Below are 24363 nucleotides of genomic sequence, written 5' to 3' on the forward strand. Positions count from 1 at the left end.
TGACTTATTATTTTTTGACAATGCTCAATTTTAAATCTCCTATCCTGCCTGCTCTTCTAAATTCCTCTATCATATATTCAATTATTCACTTACTATGAGCTTCTTTGTTCCCAATAGAAATACAAAGGCAGAGTCCTTAAATCAATTCATGGGACCCTGCTGATTTTCTCCTGCCCATTCCCTCCCCCCCACACACACACATACCTGAAAAACCATCCAAATCTCATCCAAGAGTACCCTCCACTTAGATATTGGTACCTACAATCTGAGAGTGACTTTCTGTGTGTGTGTGTCTGTCTCTCTCCCTCCTCAAAATCAATCACCAACTGTTTGATTCCACTCCCGAAATATTGATCAAATCTCTCTGTTATTCATCTACAGTGCCGTGACATTAGTGACAGTCACCATTCTCTTCAGCTTAAACCTCGGCCACTATGGAAAACAATATGAAGAGTCCTCAAAAAATTAAAAATAGAGCTACCATATGATCCAGCAATTTTACTTCTAGGTATATACCCAAAGGAAATAAAAACAGGGTATTGAAGAAATATATGCATTCCCGTGTTTACTGCAGTATTATTATTACTCACAATATGGGAAAACCTAAGTGTCCATCAACGGATAAATGGATAAAAAAGATGTTGTATATATACATACAGTGAAATAGTATTCATCAGAAAAAAGGATATCTTGCCATTTGTGACAGCATGGATGGAACTTGAGGACAGATACTATGCTAAGTGAGATAAGCCAGAGATAGACAAATACTGTATGATATGACTTATGTGTGACTTTAAAAAAAACACTGAACTCTAAAAACAGAATAAAATGGTGGTTACCAGGTGGGGAAATAAGAGAGATGTTGTTTAAGGGTACAAACTTGCAACTAGTAGATACATAAGTCCTGGCGATCTAATGCACAGTATAGTGATTATAGATAACAATATTATAAAAATTAAACTTGATAAGAAACTAGATCTTAATCATTCCCACCACAAAAAACAAATGACAATTATGTGACCTGACAGAGGCGCTACTTAACACACTACAATGGCAATCATACTGCAGTATATAAATGTATCAAATCAACATGCTGTACAACTTAAACTTACACAATGTTATATATCAAATATATTTCAATAAAAGACAACAAAAAAATCCCTGCAGTACCCTGTTAACTCATCTGCTCTGTCCTCTCTTGCAGCCCTTCATTTGGTTCATCACTAAGTATCAGAGAAGTATTTTAAAATATGATTCTGATAAGGGAGATTTCCTGCTTAAAACTACAATGCCTTCTCCTCTAGACTACAAAACCTTGCAGCAACTAGCTGTGACTTCATCTGTAAATTTACTTCACCCTTTTCACAGTCAGCTACTATCTTTTCCTAACAAATATGACATAGGTTTATTCACATTCTCAGAATTTCAAGTCCTCCTCTGTCAGGCATGCTTTCTCTTCTTCTTTTCATGGGTTAATTTCTCCTCATCTTATCTCCTTAAATTTGCTTTCCTAGGAAGTCTTCCATAAACCTCACACTAGGTAAGTCTCCTTGTTATAGCTATAATCTAATGGCACAAATCTTAATATAAATCCTTATTTCCAAATTTTAAAGTATATCCCTTTTATGAGATCCCCAGCTTCTTGAAGCCAAAGACTGTTAATCACTTAATTCCCAGCACCCAAGCTGACTAGCTAGTAATGAGTAAATACTCAATAGTGTTTGTGGAATAAATGAGTCAATCAACCAATCAACAGTAGATTAGTGGGGAGCACAAGTGAGATTATAAATGAAATAAAAATTTTACAAAATGGGAACATATACAGAGTTCTTCCAGGAACCTACATTATAATTACCATTATTAAAAACTGGATCTTCACTCTGTATTATTTTTCTGAGAGCACTAATGCTGAATACTGGCAACAGGGAATACAAAGCTCTTTTGTTTGATTTCATGAGACACAGATGAACAGATATTAGGACAAACATCTTAAAGCAAGGCATATAACTACCTTTCCAACCAGAATCAGTTTCATTGCTATCTGATTCTGAGGAACCTCTGGAGGGTCTGAGATAAAGAAATATTAAGTGGTGTTGACAACTTAATTGGAATTTCAAACAGAGCAAATCAATTCAGTGAGCATTTTATTGAACACCTAGATAGGCAAAGCCCTGTGATAGTATGTGTGGAGGCACAAAGGTGAATAAAGCACGCATACTGCTGATTGTCTAGGTGGCTACAGCAGGGTCCTCTGAGTCCATCAACACTTCTCATTATGGCTCTTTTTGGCTATACACTGATTCTCTCAGAACTTCCTCCATCACTGGTATACTTGACCATGTCATTTTAAGTATTCTGATGAGGGGTGATTATGGAATAATAGAAGGACTGCAGCATGGACGCAGAGTCTTTTTAGATCTAGGGTTCACACAGGCAATGTTTGCGATTTCTGAATTGAATTTTCTCAATGTGTAAAGTGAAGAATTAATATTACTTATCTTTAAGATCACACATTGACATATCCAAAGCTTTTCTGATGTTGATAGTGAGTATTAAGCCACATAAGATCTCTAACTATTTAATCCTTTGACAATATTGTTCCTAAAATTGTGCCTAAAATTTGGACAGCTGAGGGAAGGAAAGCAGAGTACTTTGCAGTGGGCTCTTCTAATCCAGATCCTATGGGTTTGCAACAAACTTGAAATGGTGTGGACACTGGAACTGTGTGAAGATCAGATATGGCCTCATAAATAACAGTAAAGGAGACTGTATTTTTATTTTGGGAGACATAACCCTCATCTTCGTACTTTTCATATTTCATTTCTTTAGGCTCCTAAGCCAGACATGTTTCAAAAACTTTGTCATCCTGAATAACGTATTTCAAGTTTCCTGTTATATATACTTTCTTGTGGATGCCTTTTGATGCAACTGATTTCAATTAGGTAACAGAAACAAGATCTTTTTTATTCTCAGAAATTTTACTACCTTACCTCCAAATTTATGAAATTATCTATATAGTATATATTTCACCCTTCCAGGTTTCTCTCTAGTTTCTATAAGTATTATTTTTACTTTATAATATTTGTTTGTTCTATTTTTCTCAGACGTAGTTAACCCAGCGTTACTCCTCTGCTCTTTAAAATAATAATAATGCTAATTATGGAAATACTGCTTAATTATTAAGAGAATAGAATTATAGAATCATTCCAGTATAACACCATGTTCTTTGCATGCATAAACTTGTTAAATATTCACAACGAATTTTTGCATTAATTACAAATTCCTGTTTTACAAAGGAACAAAATCAGACTCAGAAAAATTAGGCTACTTGTCTAAGTTCATAGAGCTAGTAAGTGGTAATAGGTTAAAGCCAAGAATATCTAATTCCAGAGACTGAGGTCTGAATTATTATGCCATAAATACATTATCACTGTTGCTTGGAGAAATTGTTCTTTTGATTTATAGTGAGAATAGTCTTCTTAGATGATGTACTCAGTTACATATGTGAAGTTACAGTAATGTAATTTCAACCAAAATGCAATTAAAGTGATTTGTTAGCCTACGAAATGATTTTCTTAAGAAAGCAACCAGCTTAAGTGATGAGGGCAAACCACAGGACAATTCAAATTAAGAGGCTTGATTGGAACATTTTCCCACCTTCATTCCAATGTTCTTCTGAGTTCATACAACACATTCTCTCAGGTATAATACTTTTTTGACTGCTCACTACTCCTTGGAGACACTTGGACTCTCTGAGAAGTCACCTCTGTCAGAATCTCTCCTTTCAGTATCCCCATTTTTTTTTTTTTTTTTTTTTTTTTTTTGGCGGTCCACGGGCCTCCCACTGCTGCGGCCTCTCCCATTGCGGAGCACAGGCTCCGGACGCGCAGGCTCAGCGGCCATGGCTCGCGGGCCCAGCCAATCCGCGACATGTGGGATCTTCCTGGACCAGGGCACAAACCTGTGTCCCCTGCATCGGCAGGCGGACTCTCAACCACTGCGCCACCAGGGAAGCCCCTATCCCCATTTTTAAAACTTGTTCTCAGCTTAGAACCACATTAGACGATAAAATGATGACTCAAACACGTGTGTTAATGGCAGGCACCAGTTCGCTGAATTTTGTTAATTTTTAACAAAATATGCTTTCTTTAAAGTAAGAAATTATAATTTAAGGCAATGTTACATAGTGTGTGGTCAGTAAATGTTTAATAACTGATTAGTTTATGACAGAAATTCAAAGATTGGCAGTTGAAAATACAGATACATTTTTGGCCAAGCCCTACCTCTCTCCCCATCTCTCATCATGCATTCACACGATACAGTCAACTGCATTTTTGGTTTGCCTTCCTGTTCATGGTGTCTCTCATACTTCATCAAACCTGCAAGTAGAGACACTGCAAAGTAGAGACACTGACAACATTTATTTTTTCTTCCTGGATTACTTTTAAGGGTGTTGCATAGTGAACAGCTTTGGAAGATAGAGATGATGAGGGCAGAACTGTTTGCTATTCAGCTTAATAAAGATAAGCTCTCCCTCCAGGTAACAGATTGGATAGGTTTGCTTGCAGTTCATTATAAAAGACTGAGGTTTTATAATCTTGGGGTTCCCATCTGCGACACAAGGCCACTGCTGCACCCAGCTCTACCCACCAGCATTATGTGCTCGGGAAGTGGATTGGGGACGGGGAGAGAAACTGATATAATTATGAAGTTTATGCTTCTTGCTGTATCTGAGAAACAAAGTCCTTTTTCTCTGTTATGGGTGTCTCATGTTTTCTGTCAGCAAACATAAAACCATGGCAGGCTTATTTGCTAGTTTGCAAATCAGGAAAATCTCAGGCCCTTTACCATACTTGACACCATCCAGTTTAGAAATCAACCACATGATTATCACACAATAAATCTAGGAAGATGGATACACCTGCAGCTTCCACCTGTGTGTTTCCTCTACTTTAGCTTTCTGAATATGTAAAACTCCAACCAGCATGAAAAGTTGGCTATTTTCTTCCTGATTGTTACATTTTAAAAGGAATTTAATTAGCAATGGTGGAAAATTAATGGCAGTTGATAATTCATAAATTTAAAGACAACATTGCCAAATTTAAACTTAGAAGTTGATATTGTACAATTTGTGTATTTCTTTTCATATTTTGAATGCAAACATTTTTCAAATAAATTAGTATAATCTATATTAATTATTTTAAAATGATCTTCTATATTTGTCTGGGTAGGTACCTTGGTGATATGTAAAGGTATAGTAGACAAAATGTAAATCTAAGCAGAGTAGAGGTGACAAATTAATATCCACCTATATATCATTCACCCTATTTCCATTAAAATAGAAGATAATTTGGTGGTAAAAATATTTTGCTCTTACTCACATTCCAAAAGCCCTCAAAATTTCTTCTCACTGGATTTATACAAAAAGATACTGAAGGGAAGCATAAAGATCTATCTCCACGGCTCTTTTTGACTGTGCAAGGTATCATAAAGGTAGATGGAGAACGTGGCAGAACCTCACTCCACTCCAGACTTTGGCATAATGGTGCAGGAAAGCTAATCCAGTGAGTGAGTTATTTATTTTTTTCCCCTCTGCCAAGCAACAGCATTTGCAAACATCAGTGGAGTACTGAGATCTCAGGATTTTCTCTTAGCAGTGGTGGCCACAAGATGTTCAACTCATGAAGTAAGCTGATACACACAGTTACCTGGAGAGACTGTCATATACTAGAATACACAGTTTGACCTGTGGCCAGTTGCCTGAAGCACATGGTCAGATACTGACTCATCCTCAATGTTAACGTATGTTAAACGTTCTTATTATGTACTCTCTTGTTTTAACTCCCTTCTTGTTGTTTTTTCATTTATGTGTCTCTCCACCCTCTTGCATTCATGTGTCTTACTAATGCATCTGGAATGCTTATTCTTCTAGCTCACCAGGTTCAATTACAGTGAAATAGCAGTGTAGTGAACCAGTGTGATTATCTATAGAATATTTTTCTGAATGTCAAAGACATGAAATTAATAGCAAAGTTGGGACTAAAATTCACACATTTCTGTCTTTACAAGTCAATGTGTTTAATAGAGTAGAGTGTTTCTTAACATAATCCTAATATTAAGAAGGCTATAATGTGCAATACTATGTTTAATCATTTGTTTGTTCATTCTTTCATGAATTTACTGAAAAGAAATAGAATTATGCCTGAGGATAAAGAAATAAATAATATAGAAAATTGTGACAGTTTCAAAGAGCTTATGTCTAAAATAAACAAAAAATTGATACATTAGAGTTAAAAAGGACATTTTTATCAGATCCTTTAAATCCAAATTAAAGGTCTGACTTTTACCTGAAAGAAATGAGAGGTTTTTTTAAGTGTTAGGAAACAAATTGTGAGCAGATGTTTACTTTTAAAATATAATTTTCACTGCCATACCAAAAATGGATACTCCTCATGCAGCTTGTATAGCAATTCATTTTCAAATTGACAATATTTTAAACTCAGGTATAAACAGGAGTTATAAAAAGGACTCCAGAAGCATTTAAAAGTAGAATAAAATAAACTTAATATGTTTTTCAAGATCATATGGATTCATGAGAGGGTGGGAGAGGTCTAAGAATGACTTCTAAATCTGAAACACTATAATGGGAAACTGGTTTGATTAAGGTATCATTTCATGAACTAAGGTTTAAAATAGAAAATAAATTTTGTGAAAAAAAAGATGAGTTCAATTTTGTTTAGACTGGTATTGTGGCTCCTAAGAGGTATCAAATGTAGACATAAAATGAGAATTTTGAAATACGGGTGTGAATTTCAACAGACATCAGAGTCGTGTAACTTGAATTTTAGTTTATAAATAAACTGATGAGAAATTAACCCTTGGGAATAGATAAATTAGCCCATGCCTATATATTAGTTATTGACTGTTACAATAACAAATTATCCCAAAGCTTAGTGGCTTACAACATTTATTATTTCACAGTTTGTAAGTTAGGAATCTGAAGTGGTATAGTCGATGCATTTGGCTCTAGGTCTCTCACAAATGTACATTCACTACCAGTCTCCACTGGGAAGGATTCACTTCCTAACTCACTCACGTGGTTGTTGGCAGCCTTCAGTCACTCACAGGCTGTTAAACTGAGACCTCAGTTCTTCATGAGGTTTGGCTATAACTGTCTCTCAGTTTCTTGACTCATTTTCATCTACATACACTACCTTACAACATGGCTTGCTTCATCAGAGTGATCAAACAAGAGAGCAAGACAGAATACCAGCAAGAGAAAATGAGTGCGGGCAAGTTGAACGTCACAGTTAAGCTCATACCAGAAATGATAACCCATTAATTTCCATACTCTATTCATTAGAACCAAATCACTAAGCCCAGCTCACAAATAATGGACTAAGCTTAAAGAAGAACATGAGTTGGAAGAGGTGGGGTCATTGGAAGTGATGTCAAAAGCTACCAGCCACAGCCCCAAGGAGTGAGAAGTAGTAAGAGGAGTAGACTCATGGCGAACTTGAGAAACATCTTTAATGTTATAATTTTAAAATTAGCTGGTACAGAGCTAAAAAAAATATTTGAGGAACGGGGCTTCCCTGGTGGCGCAGTGGTTGAGAGTCCGCCTGCCGAAGCAGGGGACACGGGTTCGTGCCCCGGTCCGGGAGGATCCCACATGCCGCGGAGCGGCTGGACCCGTGAGCCATGGCCGCTGCGCCTGCGCGTCCGGAGCCTGTGCTCCGCAACGGGAGAGGCCACAACAGTGAGAGGCCCGCGTACCGCAAAAAAAAAAAAAAATTTGAGGAACATCTCAGGCATTGTTTAACTTCATATTCTATTTAAACTATCCACATATATGGAAATTGTTAACATTTCTAACTATAACCTAAATTGAAGATTCCATGTCTTCTATTCACGCCTTATTTAAGTGCTCAATGTTCAATAGAGGTCTTGGTTTATTAACCAATTATAAACAATGCTACAATTTATATCCATTCAATTGATGTCCAAGATGGAAAATACCACTCTACAATTAATAATAAAAACATATCATATTCTGATGATTACTATAAATACACTCCTTTCTTATATCTCCTCTAGTTCAATGGTTTGAATAATTTGATATTTTAACTATATTTGATATTTTAATTATTAATATATAGAATTGTAATTGCTATATTATGAAAGTTCTTTGTATTTCGCTGTTTCATTTCCAATCTGAACATCTACAGCTAATACTCATGAGTCAAATTCAATGAAATATAAATCACAAGGAATTTCCGAATGATCAGAACTATGTTTAAGAAGTCTACGATGGAACCATAGGCTAAGAACACAGACTGAACTGAAAAACTGACACTTAACCACAAGAAGCATGTCTAATTTCATAAGATTATTTGTGTGATTCACTCAGTTTTATGGTGCATTCCTTGATTATGACTTTCTGAAGACAACAGCATTTTGCTATAATATAATCATAGCAAAAACTGCCCAGCATAACATTAATTAACAAATATATTCTTAAGTATATTTTTAAAAATTCAGTTTACAGTTTAACAGCTTACTGACTTCTCAGTATTATTATGATCATATTTTGAAATGATCTCTTAAATTTCTTTACAGGTAGTTCACTGTTACAGTATTTGAAACACAAAGCATTTTTCTATGTTGATTGCTTTTCCTGAAACTTTACTGAATTCATTTGTTAGTTCTAGCACTTTGTGTGTGTGTGTGTGTGTGTGTGTGTGTGTGTGTAGTCTTCAGGGTTTTCTATATATAAGATCATGCTATATGCAAACAGACAAAATTCTGCTTTTCCTTTCCAATTTGCACGCCTTTTTTTTCTTACTCTACCTAGGACATCCAGTACTATGTTGATTAGAAGCTGTAGAGTGTGCATCCATGAGTTGCTCCAGATCTTAGAGGAAAAGATTTCAAATTTTCAAAGATATTTCACGGCTGAATATTCTGTTAGCTGTGGACCTGTTATACATGCCTCAATTATGTTGAGATAAATTCCTTCTACACCTAATTTATTGAGAGTTTTTATCATGAATTGATACTGAATTTTGTCAAATGCTTTTTCTGCATTTATTGAGATGACTGTGTAATTTTTATCCTTCAGTCTGTTAATGTGGTTATCATATTGAATCTATAGGTTCAATGCTATAGCCATCAAAATCCCAATGACATTTTTTATAGAAATAGAAAAACAATTCTAAAATTCATACAGAACCACAAAAGACCTCAAATAGCCAAAGAAATCTTGAGAAAGAAGAACAAAGCTAGAGGCATCACATTTCCTGATTTCAAAATATATTACAGTGCTACAGTAATTTTAAAAGTATGGTACTGGCATAAAGACAGGCATGGAGGCCAACAGAATAGAATACAGACCCCAGAAATAAAACCATATACACAGTCAACTGATCCTCAAAACGGGTGCCAGGAATACACAATGGGGAAAGGGCAGTCTTTCAACAAATAGTGTTGGGAAAACTGGGTATAGACATGCAAAAAAAAAAAAAATTGGAACCTTATTTTACACCACACACAAAAATCAGTTCAATTTGCATTACAGACTTGCATGTAAGATCTGAAACTGTAAAACTCCTAGAAGGAAACAGGGGAAAAGCTTTTGGACACTGGTCTTGGCAATAATTTCTTGGATATGACACCAACAGCACAGGCAATAAAAGCAAAAATTAATAAGTGGAACTGCATCAACTAAAAAGCTTCTGCAGCATCAAGGAAACAATCAACAGAATGAAAAAGCAACCTATGGAATGGAAGATAGTATTTGCTAACCATATTATCTCATAAGCGATTTATATCAAAAAAATGTATAAAACATAGACAACTCAATAGCAAACAAAAAAAAAAAACAACAAATAAACTGATTGAAAAATGGGTAAAGGACCTGAACAGATATTTCACCAAAGAAGACATACAAATGGCCAACACACAAATGGTATATGAAAAGGTATTCAACATCAGTAATCATCAGGGAAATGCAAATTAAAACCAAAATGAGCTATCACCTCACACCTATCAGGATGGCTATTATCAAAAAGACAAAAGATAAGAAGTATTGACAAGGATATGGAGAAACTGGAACTCTTGGAGGGAATGTAAATTGGTGCAGTTGCTATGGTGCATAGAGGTCCCTCAAAAAAAAAAAAAAAAAAGAATCACCATTCGATCCACAAATCACATTTCTGACTACATATCCAAAATAATTGAAATTAGGATTTGAGGAGATATCTGCACTCCATGTTCACTGGAGCATTAGTCACAAGAGCCAAATTTAGGAAACAACCTAAATGTCCACTGATGGATGAACGGATAAAGCACACGTGGCATATATGTATAATGGAGTGTTATTCATCCTTAAAAGAGAAGGAAACCCTGCCATTTGAGACAACATGGATGAACTTGGCATGAAATGCCAAGTGAAATAAGCCAGTAATAGAAGGAAGCACAAATGCTGCATGATTCCATGTATATGAGGAATCTAAAGTAACCAAACTCATAGAAGCATAGAGTAGAATGCTGGTTGCCAGGGGCTGGGGTAGGGAGAACAAGGAGTTGCTGTTAAATGGGTATAAAGTTTCAATTATGTAAATGAATGATTCTGGAGATCTACTGTACAATGTAGTGCCTACAGTTAATGGTAACCTATTGTGGGCCTGAAAAATTTGTCAGTAGGGTAGATCTCATAGTAGGTATTCTTAATACACACACACACACACACACACACACACACAGGGCAAGAGGAAACAGTTGGAGGTGTTGGATATGCTTATTACCTTGATTGTAATGATTGACACAAGGGTGTACGCATGTGTCCAAACTCATCAAATTGCATGCATTAAATATGTACATTTTTTGGTATATCAATTAGACCTCAATAAAAAAATTCTTTTTACAGTAATGATCCCTTACCAAAATTTTGGTGGTACACAGGAAAATTTATAAACCTAAAATAATACTCTTTTTCTGTATAATATAGTTCTAAAGATTCCAAATACAAATAATTTAAAGACAATCATCATTAACACTTGGTACCAAGATAAATATAAAGTTTTTGATTATCATCTTAATAAATGTTTTACAAAATCTACTGTATATTAGGTAAAATAATAAACATAAAAATTACTCTATATTTTAGGAGGTGGAGCTTTTTCAAGGCTATGTTCAAATGCATACTTTTCAAATATAAACATACCTCAAAGGGTATAAAACATAAAATGATTAGTTCCATATTGACTGTAGATGAAAAACTGGTTTTTAGGAAATTGCTGTTAAAGATTTGTTCCCATACTTTTCCAATAATTTTTATATTTCCTGTATAAAATGAGGTTGATCAAATAAGATATAACAACATAAACAAAAACCACGTGGCAAGATGCTTTTAGGAAACAAACTAAATGTAATAAATATAATAGAAATTTATGCTAAAAATAGAACCGATAAATCAACACAGCAGCACAAAGCAAATATAAAATATACAGGCACCATATGAGATCCCTTTTATATAATTAACTGAAAATACACTGTGCACCACAGCGAAGAGTAGCACCCACTCACCACAACTAGAGAAAGCCCACGCACAGCAATGAAGACCCCATGCAGCCAAAAAAAATTAAATGAAATAAATGAATTAAAGAATTAAACAAATACATTCAATAACTATATTTGTGATTAGTCAAATTCATAGAAGATTTGAGAAGGGTAGAAAATTAGGCTAATAGGCACACTCGGAATAAAACAACTATGGAAACAGCAAATTTATTCTAAAGTTTACTTCATTTTAGTAATTCTACAGTGGTCAAAACAATTCAAGTATAAGGGAATTTATATGTTGGTTATTGCTGTAAAATGTGTTTCTTTAGAATAATTAACCTAAGATGTGTAAAATGTGTTTCTTTAGAATAATTAACCTAAGATGTGGTATTATTTCACTAATATTTCAGGCACCTCAAACTCATAATGTCCACTATTCCAATCACTACTTGCAATCCACACCTCTTACCCTGTTTCTTCTCCTCTTTATAGCATCATTTTGAAAACAAGAAATTTAAGTTTTATTCTTGATTTGGCTCTCTTCCTTACCTCCAAATCAAATTAATTTAAAAGTATGTAATTCTATTTCCTGAACATTGTTATATGTGCAATTTCCACCTTACCATACCTCCCTGAGTGTCAACTCCCATCATCTGTCAAGCAGATTACTGTCACATCTCCCAACTGGCCTATCTGCCTCAGTCTTTTCCCTTCCAATCCCTTCTGCCCAAATTAATACCGATGATTACTTCAGCCTTGCCTCTTACCTGTTGCCTCCATCCTTAGCTTTACATTCAGTACTCCAGTTACTCAATATTGTTCAGTTGATTCAAAGTACATTTTCTAGAATGTCTGGCTATGGGCTCAAGTTTTTTGTCTGCCTGAAATTCACTCCACCCTTTTCTCCACCTCAGGTTAATTTATACTCATATTCCAAATTTTAAATTATATATATTGATTCATCTGTTCAACAAACTTGTTTTGAGGGCCAACCCTGTATCAAGATTTATCGCAGAACCTAAGAATAAATACATCAACAAATAATACAGATAGAGTTCATGCTCTATTGGGTCTCACACAAAAGCATACAAAGGAGTAAGTGACATCATGTGTAATGAAGAAAAATAAATTAGGGTAAGGTGAGTAAAGAATCATGAAGAGATAAGGGTGGCCGGCAAAAGCACTCTGATGGGATGAATATCTCAGCAGAGGCCTGAATGAACTAAAGGAGTGAATTATGCAATTATTTAGGGGAAGCAGTTTCCAAGGTGATAGAACAACCAGAGTAAGGATGCCCTTAGGTAAAAGTAGGTTGTAGGGATCTAGGAAAAGCAGAGATCAATGTGTTATATCCTGACATCTTTGGTCTGTTTTATATATGGCTGTCCACTGAGCTTTCAGAGCATACTATTTCCCCAGCCTACAAACGGATACACTTTATGTAATCACCTGCTTGCTGTTTTTTCAACTCTCACGCAAGCATTCAAAAGACAGAGTCCTTGCCTGACGTTTTCACTTGGTACACGGTGCCCATGACAAAAAGGCTCAATATATATTTTATCAAAAATGAAAGTATAAGGAGACATTCATACATAAACACATACATATGTATGTGCATGTATATATATATGTTTTTCTGCCCCCCCATTTTTTTTCTTTTATTCTTGCATTACATTTGTGTTTCCAACTGTGCGGAAAAGAATGCTTAGAGAGTTGTCACAACACAGAGTGAAGTGACACGAGGCGCGCGTGGCCCCCAGGCCCGTCACTTCCCATCGACCCCCTCCCCCAGTTAGACCGGCCTGGCGCCGGGTCGGCTCGGCCTACCTGGGCTCCGAGGGCTTTGCACTCTCTGGATCTGGCAGGGCTCGGCTGGGGCCCTCAGCTCCTGCCCCGGGAGTGGCCACGGCAGGAAGAGGGCTGGTGCTGGGGCCAGACACGCTGTCCCGCCTGCTGCTGAGGCGCGCTCACAGCCGTCTCCTCGCGTGCCTGGAGCCGGGGTCCAGGCCCGTCTGCGTGACGTCGCCCGCGTGGCGTAGCGTCTGCGTCTCCGCCGCTCGTGAAGCGTCGGCTGCCGTCGCGCGCGCTTCACAGTCTACCAGCCCGTGCAAGTCGTCTGTAAAGATGCGGCTCTTAACTGTTATACATATGTTTATAATATATATTTTATATACTTTATAACATTTAATATATGTAACATGTATATACTGCTTGAATATATAAAAGGTAAACATTTAAAGTTGCATAATTGAATATATAAATAGGTATCAAACACGTTCACACACAGAGACATACCCTTCTGTTTCTCGCTCTAGAACCCTGGTGACACATATTTTGATACTGAGAGTGGTTCTGGAGAACAGAATCTTAAGGATGAGTGTTCTAAATTGTTTCTAAGATTTCCGGAATTGGTTCTCTACTCTGATGAGTTTTAAAGGCATTCGTGATTCTATTTCCAGTGGTAAAGAAGGCACTGAGAGTCCATAATGTGAAGCAGCAAGAGAGGCAGGCAAAATATCATCACTGACTTCTCTCTCTCTCTTTTTTTTTTTTCCAAAAATACGATTTGAATGAGGTATTCTTCAAAATCTTCCCTTTTTTTCTATTGGTTAAATACATGCAAATGTAATCTTGATTGTTTTCACTGAACTATCTTTTAAAGCGTTAAGGACCTATTTCTTTTCCATCGTTAGCATGATTATTTTCATTTAACTTTTTAAGTTGAAGTACAAGACACATCCAGAAAAAGACAAAAGGCACGTATGTATATAGCTCATTGAATTATCAAAAAGTGAGCACACTTATGTAAATATTACCTAGGCCAAGCATGTTAGAGTATGTCAGACACCTCCTTCTGTGCCCGTCCTGATAACTACTACCTCCCCCACCCCCCAAAGTAATCATTGTCATCACTGCTAATGCATGTTTTGAATTATATACAAAAGGAATCATGAAGGATGTACTTTTTACACCTGGCTTCTTGGGTTAACATTATGCTTGTGAAAGGTATTCACGTTGTTATGTATAGGTATAATTGATTTATTTTCATTGCTTTACAACATTTCTTTATATAAATATATCCCAATTTGTTTGTCCATTCTACAAATGGACATGAGAGATGTCTTTTGAGACTATTCTGAATAATATTTCAAAAACATTCACGTGCATGTCTTTTGTAGAGAGTGACAGCTTTTCTGATGGACACATTCTCAGGGTGAATATGCTGGCTCATAAAATAAATGCATGTTTATCTTTAGCAGAATATGTAAAAGACTTTTTATGGAGATTGTACTAATTTACACTCTCAAGAGCAGTGTATGAAAATTCCATCCTTTACAATATTTCGTATTGTCAGTTTTCTTTCTTTTAAGCTTTTTACTGCTTCTCTCAATTTTAGGCATTCTGGCTGTGCAGAACTCTCTCACTGTGGTTTTAATTTGCAATACCCCTATGACTATTTAGGTTGAGCACCACTTCAAAGATTTGTTAGTCATTTAGATATTTCTTATTGTCCCTGTTTTTCTTACTGCTTTGTAGTTCTCTATAAATTTTGAATACTAATGTACTGAAAAATAGATTCTTCCTATTTCTGTGGTTTCTGTTCCCAGCATTTTAACAGTGTCTATAAACGAACAGTTCTTAAAATTAATGTAGTCTGGTTTATCAGTCTTTCCTCTTATGGGTAGTTCCTTTGTGTCATTGGGAGACTGCACCACAGTCCTGAAGCTATTTAGCTATGCTGTCTTCTAATAGCTTTATTGTTTTGCCTTTCACATCTAGGTCTACAGTCTTACTGGAATTCGTTTATACATATGATTTAAGGCAGTGATCAAACACCCATCTCAGATTTTTTCTCTTATCTTTTTTGTCCAATGTGGATATTCAATTGACCCAGCATTATGTATTTAAAAGAGAGTTTTTGTGGTGTGTGTGTGTGTATGTGTTTTCTGTTTTGTGTTGTATCATCATTGAATACTCTTAATTAAATATCAATACTTATGAAAGTGAGGTTCTGGTTGACCATATATCTGATATCTTAGAACAATTTTGTCAAACTAACTAGTATAATGAGATTGGCTGGTTGCTCATAATTGTACGGGGATAAGTTGGGAAAGAAAAGAATGAACTCAAGGTTTAAAATTCCCAGTTCAAGCTCAACATATATGACCTGAAAGGTTTTATATCTGTCCCGAAAGAAACCTTTATCTCCCGTAGCCACAGAGCTGAAGTTTCTCAAAACCAAATCTAGAGTCTCATCATACAAGTGACTGAATTACAATCTAATTTGAATCTCCCAACCATACAGGGTATCTTCTGTTAAGTTGAGGGCATTGATTGGGAAGAAATGGGATCCTGAAAGTCAGAATAGAGACATGGGCAGATTCTGATGAAGCTGGGGCCATCAGACCCCTAAATTCTGCTGCGTCTCCTTTGCCAGGAGAAACAGCTCTTTCAACCCTGTTTGTTAACTCATTTTTGCCTGAATAATCTGTAATGACCTTCCCTGAGGTAGCTGCCTAACAAGACACTGCAGATTTTCTTCAGGACCAACTCTCACCACCCTTCTGTGCTTCTACCTGTAAGGAGACTCAAGCCCAAGCAGGTCTCAAAAAGTGAACTACAAACATTGACTCATGAAGAGGTGCCCATAATCCAAAACAACTGCATGATTTTTCTAATTTATGCAGACATTTAGCTGTGGAATATGTGTGAGAATGGATATTAAGAGAGAGATAATGGCAGAAGGACATAAAGTTTTATCAGGCTGAGTTTATTCATATGGCCCAGTAAGTTGTCTTTTTATAATACAAATTGAGTAATATCACCCACTTCCTTAAGCCCTCAGAAAGGTTCCTGTTGCAGTTAGAAGAAAATTTGACCATTTTTTCATTGCTTAGATGACTTTGTTCAGCCTTGTTTCTTACTGCCACCTGGTCTCTGTGTTCCTTACTCATATGGTCCATGTTCAGTTTCTTGTGCATATCAAGCTTTCCCCTGACTCAAGGCTTTAAATTTGCATAATATCAAAGTTTCTGTATAACTACTTTCTGTTGTCCTTGTCTCAGCATCACATTTAGAATAAATACACATTCCCTCCGCTCTTTATTACTTCTTACTGATTTATTTGCTTTTAAATAGTTATGATGATCGTAAATGGAAATGCATTCATAAATTCATTATCTGTATTTCTCCCACAAAACCCCAATATCCAAATCTAATGTCCACAAGACAAATAAAATAGTGCTTCACACAAGTACCTGCTCAATAAATATATGTTTAAAGAATGAATATAAATTACACATGTAAGAATAACACTAATATACTCTACAAATACTTTATAATAGTTTCTAAAAATTCTGTACATTTAAATGCTTTAAAACTCTAGATATTTACAACAGTCTAAACAAAATACTATGAAAATGTTCACATTCACAAATGGCATATCTATGTTATGTAATCAATACATACAAATTCCTTGTGATGTAGAGGGTAATATATATTTGAATAGGATTAAAATTATTTCTTCAAGTCACAACATTGGTAACTGTTTCACAAACCCAACATTGGCAACTATAACACATAAACACAAACTTGCAAAGCTCAGCTGTTTAAAGATACTTTCCTTAGAAGAAAATATTGATTTTTCTTTGTCAATAAGTGGATTTAATAGTCCCTTTTTTGATCTTCCATATAATTTTAACCACCTCGTAGCATAGAATCAGGTGTCTGTCTTCCCCAAGACCCTGACAGCTCCTTAAAGCCTTGATAATTATATATTTGACAGAATAAAGTATAATATAAAAATTGGACTAAGGGAGTTATTTATTTTTAAAAGGGAGCCTGTTAAAAACAAACGACAACAAAAAATAGAAACAACGGAACCAACCAAGGGTTCATGGATAGTAAAGCCAGAAACTAATGCCAGACAGCAACTTTCTTCACTAAGCTATAATAAAAAAGCCCATGCAGTTCACCACATTTGAATGGTCTGATGATGGCGAGAGCCAAAGCACAGGGCTTGAGGGGTCACTGGGTACTAAGCTGGGTTGGGCCAAGGATGTGAACAAAGGAAAGAAGTTTTATATCTGTATGAGTTCATTTATTTGGTAACCACATTATGTGAAGCCTACAAGTTTGAGAGCTGTTGCTTCTCTTACTTCGATCAAGTCAGTGTAGGTAGGCAACCAGGTAACTGGCTATAATTATCGCTGTGTATGTTCTAAACACATGCTAGAGAATATGAACTGGGGACATGCGAAAAGCTCACTCACCTTGTTTCGTGCTTCATTGTTGAAGAGGTAGCTTGAGACAGACAGAAGCTTAAAAAGTACTTTTTTAAAAATTAAAATTTCCAGGTTTTTTCTGAAACATTGACGCTCCTGTGTTTAACATTACACTGATTGATGAAGAGAAAAACTTCCAAAATAAGATACATATTTATTAAAGTATAAGACATGTTTAAGGTTTTATTGAAGATTAGAAACTAAGTCTAACTTATCTATTGTCATCACATTTTCAATTCTGAATCAGTTGCCTTAGGAATTGAAAATATATTCACTTTTATTACTTTGTTTCTGTTCATTAGGACCTCCAAGACAAGGTGTAAATACTTGAGGTCTAGGACAACAAATAATGCTTCCCTAGTGCCATCTAGAGCACCCATAAGAGGTAGTTATGGAGCAGTACTTTAAAAATAAAATAATCAAATGACCAAACGTTTTTGATTGATTTGCAAACTATTGAATGATTGACTTGTGAACTTATTGTTGAAATACTGCCTATCATGTTTGGTGGGTACTGGTTACAAAGAAACTTATTTCAGATTTATTTACCCAGTGGCTTATTAACATTAGGATTAAGTTAAAGAGTGTATCAACAAATATATATATATATATGTGTGTGTATATATATAATATTTTTATATACATGTAAAACGTAGATAATGTGAAACTTTAAAAAAATTAGTCCATCACAGTAATACAGTAGTTCTAATATATCATAAGTACTCTAATTGCAACAGTGCCAAATGCAGTGCAAACAAACGCTTTGTTGATATATTGATTTGGATCAGTATTTTTTGTTACAGAACATATTGATTTCATTATCAGTTATCTTGTTTGTAGCAGTATTATCTACTTAGGTATTGACTCAGTAAGTCGGGTCATCTTGTAGCCTTGTGCTTCTGATGCATACCGAATTTTAGTGCCAATTATGGCATCATTAACCATGGTGGGTTTACTTCAACCTTTAGTGAGATGCCAAATTTAGCCTCAATTTTTTTCTTCTTGGCCAGAATAAGAACTTGAATAAAATGAACCACTTGCGTAGATTTTTTTAATGATAAAAAAAAATTTCTCAGAAGTAAATGAGATTCATCACAGCAGTGCATAGACGCAGTCTGTTACTAAACTAAACATTTTTTCTAATTTTCACTTTAAAAAATTAGCCTCATCTGGAAGAATCCACTGAAAGAGTCAACAAATTTACATTATATGAGTTTGTGTGCAGAAATACTTAAATCTAATAGGAACAATATGCTTACTAACATAGTGCTATAACATCTGAACTAAAATGGGGTGTGATGAGAAAAAAATTAAATTAACTTAAAATGTGTTTTGATTACTGCTTGTCTACAGCATGTACATAAAAAATAGAAGACCTTCTTGTTATTTTGAGTGTGACATTTTCCTGTGATGGGAGATGTCAGTAGAATCATAACTGTAATAATTCAGAACTCTGGCAAGATCACGCACCTTTAAAAGTGGTCTTCAAATAGTAATGAGAAAGAAGGAGGTTTTTTTTTTTTATTGAAGTATCATTGATGTACAATGTTGTGTTAATTTCTGCTGTACAGCAAAGTGACTCAGTCATACATATATATATATTCTTTTTCATATTCTTTTCCATTATGGTTTATCACAGGATATTAAATATAGTTCCCTGTGCTATACAGTAGGACCTTGTTGTTTATTCATCCTATATATAATAGTTTGCATCTGCTAACGCCAGACTCCCAATCCATCCCTCCCCCATACCTCCCCCTTTTGGCAACCATAAGTCTGTTCTCTATGTCTGTGAGTCTGTTTCTGTTTCATAGATAGGTTCATTTGTGTCATATTTTAGATTCTACCTATAAGTGATACCATGTGGTATTTGTCTTTCTCTGTCTGATGTACTTCACTTAGTATGATAATCTCGCCATCCATATTGCTGCAAATGGCATTATTTCATTCTTTTTTATGGCTAAGAGAATTGTTAAAGAGTATACACTTGAGCTTTCAGTGGGGTCAGGGTATACCAATTATTCCTCCTATGTAAATAATCAGATAAATTGCATTCCTTCTGAAAACCAACCAGCTAATCAACAACAATGAAGAGGATGAATATAATAATACCACAACCCTGATTAACTAAAAGAATTATTCCAAGGAGGGGACAGCAATTGCCTTCAAAAGAAAAGGACATAAAATTGCTTTACAGAAAGTAAAATTCTTTTTCTTTTTTAATATGTACTGTCTCTGAATATAGATACCTCCCCTTCCGAAAGAGTCAGACTTAGTAAAGATAAAAAAGAGAGGAAATTTCTCATTTTAAAATGTCTCAGTTAAATATCAAAAGTAAACATATGTCTTTTGATATTCCTGATTGCATTTATTTTGAGGGACTAACTAAGAATAAAGTTGAAGCAAGGGACATCGATTTTAAAACAAACTTCATTTACTCAGTACTCGATAAAGAGAAAAAAAATAATTTGTTTCACCTTTCAGTATGATTTAATTCAGCAAGCAATCATTGATTTTCTATGCTGTACAAAGCTTCGTCCTTGGTGTTATGAGAGGTACAAAAATGAATAACTGTAGTCCCTACTTTTAATAAGCTCATTGTCTATTGAATAAAACAGATTCATAAACTGCCATACAAAATATCAGGTAGTAATTTTATAAAAAAAGGAAAAAGGCTGTCAAACTTTATCAAGCATTGGAATTATCTGGAGGAACTGTTTAAATTAGATTGATTGGCCCCACCCTCAGAGTTCTCAATTTGAATTTCTAACATGGTCTCAAGTTATGCTTATGCTGTGGATCTTGGTACGATACTTTAAAAATTACTGCTTTAAGGATTTGATGGAGTTATTTATTTTTATTTGGTCAACAAAGGAAGAATTCCCAAGAGACATGGACTTGCTATTTGATCATTCATTTGCATTTGACAGGAAGATGAGGAATTAGGCAATCATATGGAAAGAAAATAAATCAATCAAAGACATAATAAAACCAAATATTGAAATCATGTATAGAATGTGTGGTCGGACCATGAATGAATGTATTTGGCTAGTATAGCACAGGGAACTATATTTAATATCCTGTGATAAACCAGGATATAGCTATAAGAACTATATTTAATATCCTGTGATAAACCAGGATATAGCTATAAGACACGTGGCAGCTTCCTAGTTCAAAACCAGTAAGAGAAAGAAAGAGAAAGAGGGAGATAGGAAGCAAGTGAAAGAGCGAAAGGGGGAGAGAGAGAGAGAGAGAGAGATGCTAACCAGATGGGTACCACAATCCTAGCAATCATCTGTAATCGTGTAAATGTAATCACATGCATCTTATCACCTTTGCCATTGGTTAAAGCAAGTCATATGTCTTCCCACACTCAAGGGGAAGATTTATACAGTAGTGTGAAGACCAGGAGACAGGGACCATGTGGATCACCTTGAAGTTTGTCCTCCATAGTAGAGAAAGCAAAAGTTGTTCGGGATTTGTGAATCTTTAGCGTGTCTCTGTCAAGAATGCAGTAGAAAAAAAAACAAAAACAAAGAATGCAGTAGAAAATGCAGCATGATTTATGATTATTTAAGGCTACCAATATAAAATATATAAATGGCATTTTAATACCTGTTTACACTTTCTATTAAATTTCTGGAATATAAAAGAAAACAGAACTTGATGTCAATCTCTCTATTTTGGAAAAATATAAGTTGATTTTCCAGTATGATGCAAGTAAGGAGAGAAATTTTCCCATATAGATCAGTTGGGACTGTGGAGTTTTAAAAATACTTTTCAGGAAACATGACTAGAGACATTTTTAAATTGCAAAGATACATACTAACATAAAACAAGAGCAAGGAAGCAAAGATAGATGTCAGTTCTGAACCAATGGATTCACTGAACATATTTTCTCTTCCTGAGTCCAGGGATAAGATGACCATTATCACAATGCTCATAATCAGTTTCACCAGTCATTTCTCTAGCACTCTGTCTTAAATCCCTAGAATGAATCTGTGGATAAAAGGTGACCACTTGGCTGAAGATTAACGCGGTTGAAATATAATACTTAGGCAGGAACTTAGCAAACTCTCTGACAGGTTTCATGATAAGAGGAAAGAAACTGTCGGGCCACACAATTTGTGGGAATTTGGTGAGGATCTTTTGGTAATGTTGATAGTGATTTACTAAATGCAGAAGGTAAAGACAAAATAGCAGGTTGTTTTATGGAATTATAGTATTCTAGCTATGTGAATAAAGCAACTCTTGGCAGATTCTTTAAGAGGTAGTGAATATGAGGAAAAACGGTGCAATAGAGAAGATAATCATAGAAGAGATATTAGAAAATACTTAATGACCATTTAAGAATGAACTCAGTTAAAGTAGAGATAAAAACCTGGTGAAGATTTTTTAAAGCAACAGTTCTAGTAATTGCAAGTATAATTTAACTCACTTTGGGTTGAAACTGTCATTGACTTGGGAATATAAGATTACAGATAAACTATCTCTGAATTTATAGGAGAGGTTTTAAGCAGATTAGTATAGAAGTAACATCTTTGGTTACATAAGAAGTTGAGGAATATGAAGCAGTAACAGCAGAGAGAACAGGAGCCAGTGTTGGGGCAGAGAGCCAGCTACACTATTCCATTAATTCAGGATGGAGAGGAGTTGCTATTGGAAGTGGAATTGTGTTAGCTAACATGTATTTCCCAGCCCAGGGGCTTCCTGAAATTTAAACAGAATTTCAGTTGTCTATGTATAGGTTCATTTTTCAGAGAATAATTTTTAGAGCTTACATAAAATTCTCATCAACATATATGACCCCAAATAAGTATAAGATCTAAAACCTGCTGAAACTAAATTACGCTTTTTTAGAGACACTCTCTCCCTTTAAGAGCAAAGAGGACCAAGGACATCTGAATGGGGCTTTTGTGCTGAGAACTGACAGAAGTCTAGCCCTTGTCATAAATTTGCCAAGGAGGGAGCCCAAGACAGTTGTTACATGTGGAACGATATTTCAGAATACAAGTGCTGACTATACTGTAGATGTCTTTTGTTGTTGTTCTGGTCAGAGAATAAAACCAAGGAATGACTGGCAAGGGCTGATGAAAATAAAATATTTAAATGAAAAAAAGGTTGCTAATCATTACTAATTGCCTAGGCAATTAGGAAAGCCCCAAATTATCACACTCAAATATAGTCTAACTAGACCATTCCTGAAGTTAAGGTTTTATAGAAATAGACTCCTCACAGATTATTATACAAGGAGATTTTAGACAAAGACTTGTTAAAGAAAAATTTCACTGGATGGAGTTAAACAGGCAGTGAAGAATTTACTTGATACTGTGGCAGTAGGGCAGAGGGATTGAACTCAACTCTACTAACACAAAAGGCAGGAGGATTTTTACACTGGGATGAGCTCATGGAAAAGTACAGGAGGATGTTAGGGGAGAGGGAGGTTAGTCACTGTGCTTATGCCGTCTGTGTTCGCTAACTGGTACTTATCTAAATTTGACTCCTACCCTCCCTTAGAAACTGGGTGATGGACGGGCTTTCTTGATGATTAGATTTCAAAGAGATGGTTCCCAAATCCTTGAGAAAGATATGCCTGGGTTTATAAATCTGGCAAGAGGATGTGAGAAGATTTACACCTATAAAGAGTGGACAAATAATTTACAATTGCAAGTTTGCTAAAATGTATGCTCTAAGAAAGGAAGGTCGGGGGACTATAGTCAGGAAGAAACCTATCTAAAGTTTAGACAAGCTGAGGGACACATAAGGCTTTCTTAGACTCGTCTGTGGTTCAGTAATTTCCTTATATGACAACTATACACTCAACTGAAATAGCTCCAGTCCTTATATGGAACCATGACATTAGTAGTGCTTTCCTTTACCAAATGCTGTGGAAGCTTAGACTTGGAGCTGCCATACCACATACCATTACTGCAAAACAGAAGCACTGTGTTTCTTCTACTTGCCACTTTCAATTTATTAAACCATTCAATTTTCTCTGAAGGAAAAAAAATGTATATGCACATATATTTGAAGATCTTATTTTAACACATATGCAGCCTGTAAAAATGTTTCCACTAGAGTTTCAAGGCTTTTGCTGAATTGGCTGAATTTTGTATATTGTAGTAAAGCTAACTATTCTTTTGCTTACACTGCTGTAAATTTTGCTTATTGTTATGTATAATGTATGAAGAAGTACAAATGTACAATGTATCTTTTGCAGGAAGATTATGAACTAAATCAAAAGTATTTCGAATATAAATAATAAAATAGAAAATACAATTTAAAATAGAGCCAGAAAAGCTTAGACTCAGAAATAAAATTTTCACAGCTACTTTGGAAAACAAATCATTCAAGGCACATTGTAGGCACAAGGCTTAGTTATTTGTTAGAACTCACTGGAGATATTTTTCAGTTCACATGTGGAACTTAATGTTGAAGGCTACTTTAATTTCTGATGAAAGTTAATCACTCAATGTTTTTGGCTTCACACTAATACTTAATATCAGATAGAGGAGAA

At 35.3% G+C, this 24363-nt stretch overlaps 2 pseudogenes; one reads left to right on the forward strand and one right to left on the reverse strand.

Annotated features, from left to right (window-relative positions):
- Window positions 1-12342, reverse strand: part of LOC114888046 — a 105967-nt pseudogene extending 93625 nt beyond the window's left edge.
- A 511-nt stretch (window positions 12343-12853) lies between these two features.
- The window catches only part of LOC114888047, a 67817-nt pseudogene continuing 56307 nt past the window's right edge, over window positions 12854-24363 (forward strand).

Source organism: Monodon monoceros, unplaced genomic scaffold, assembly GCF_005190385.1.
Source record: "Monodon monoceros isolate NGI ecotype Baffin Bay Population unplaced genomic scaffold, NGI_Narwhal_1 Super_Scaffold_8, whole genome shotgun sequence".
NCBI lineage: Eukaryota > Metazoa > Chordata > Mammalia > Artiodactyla > Monodontidae > Monodon > Monodon monoceros.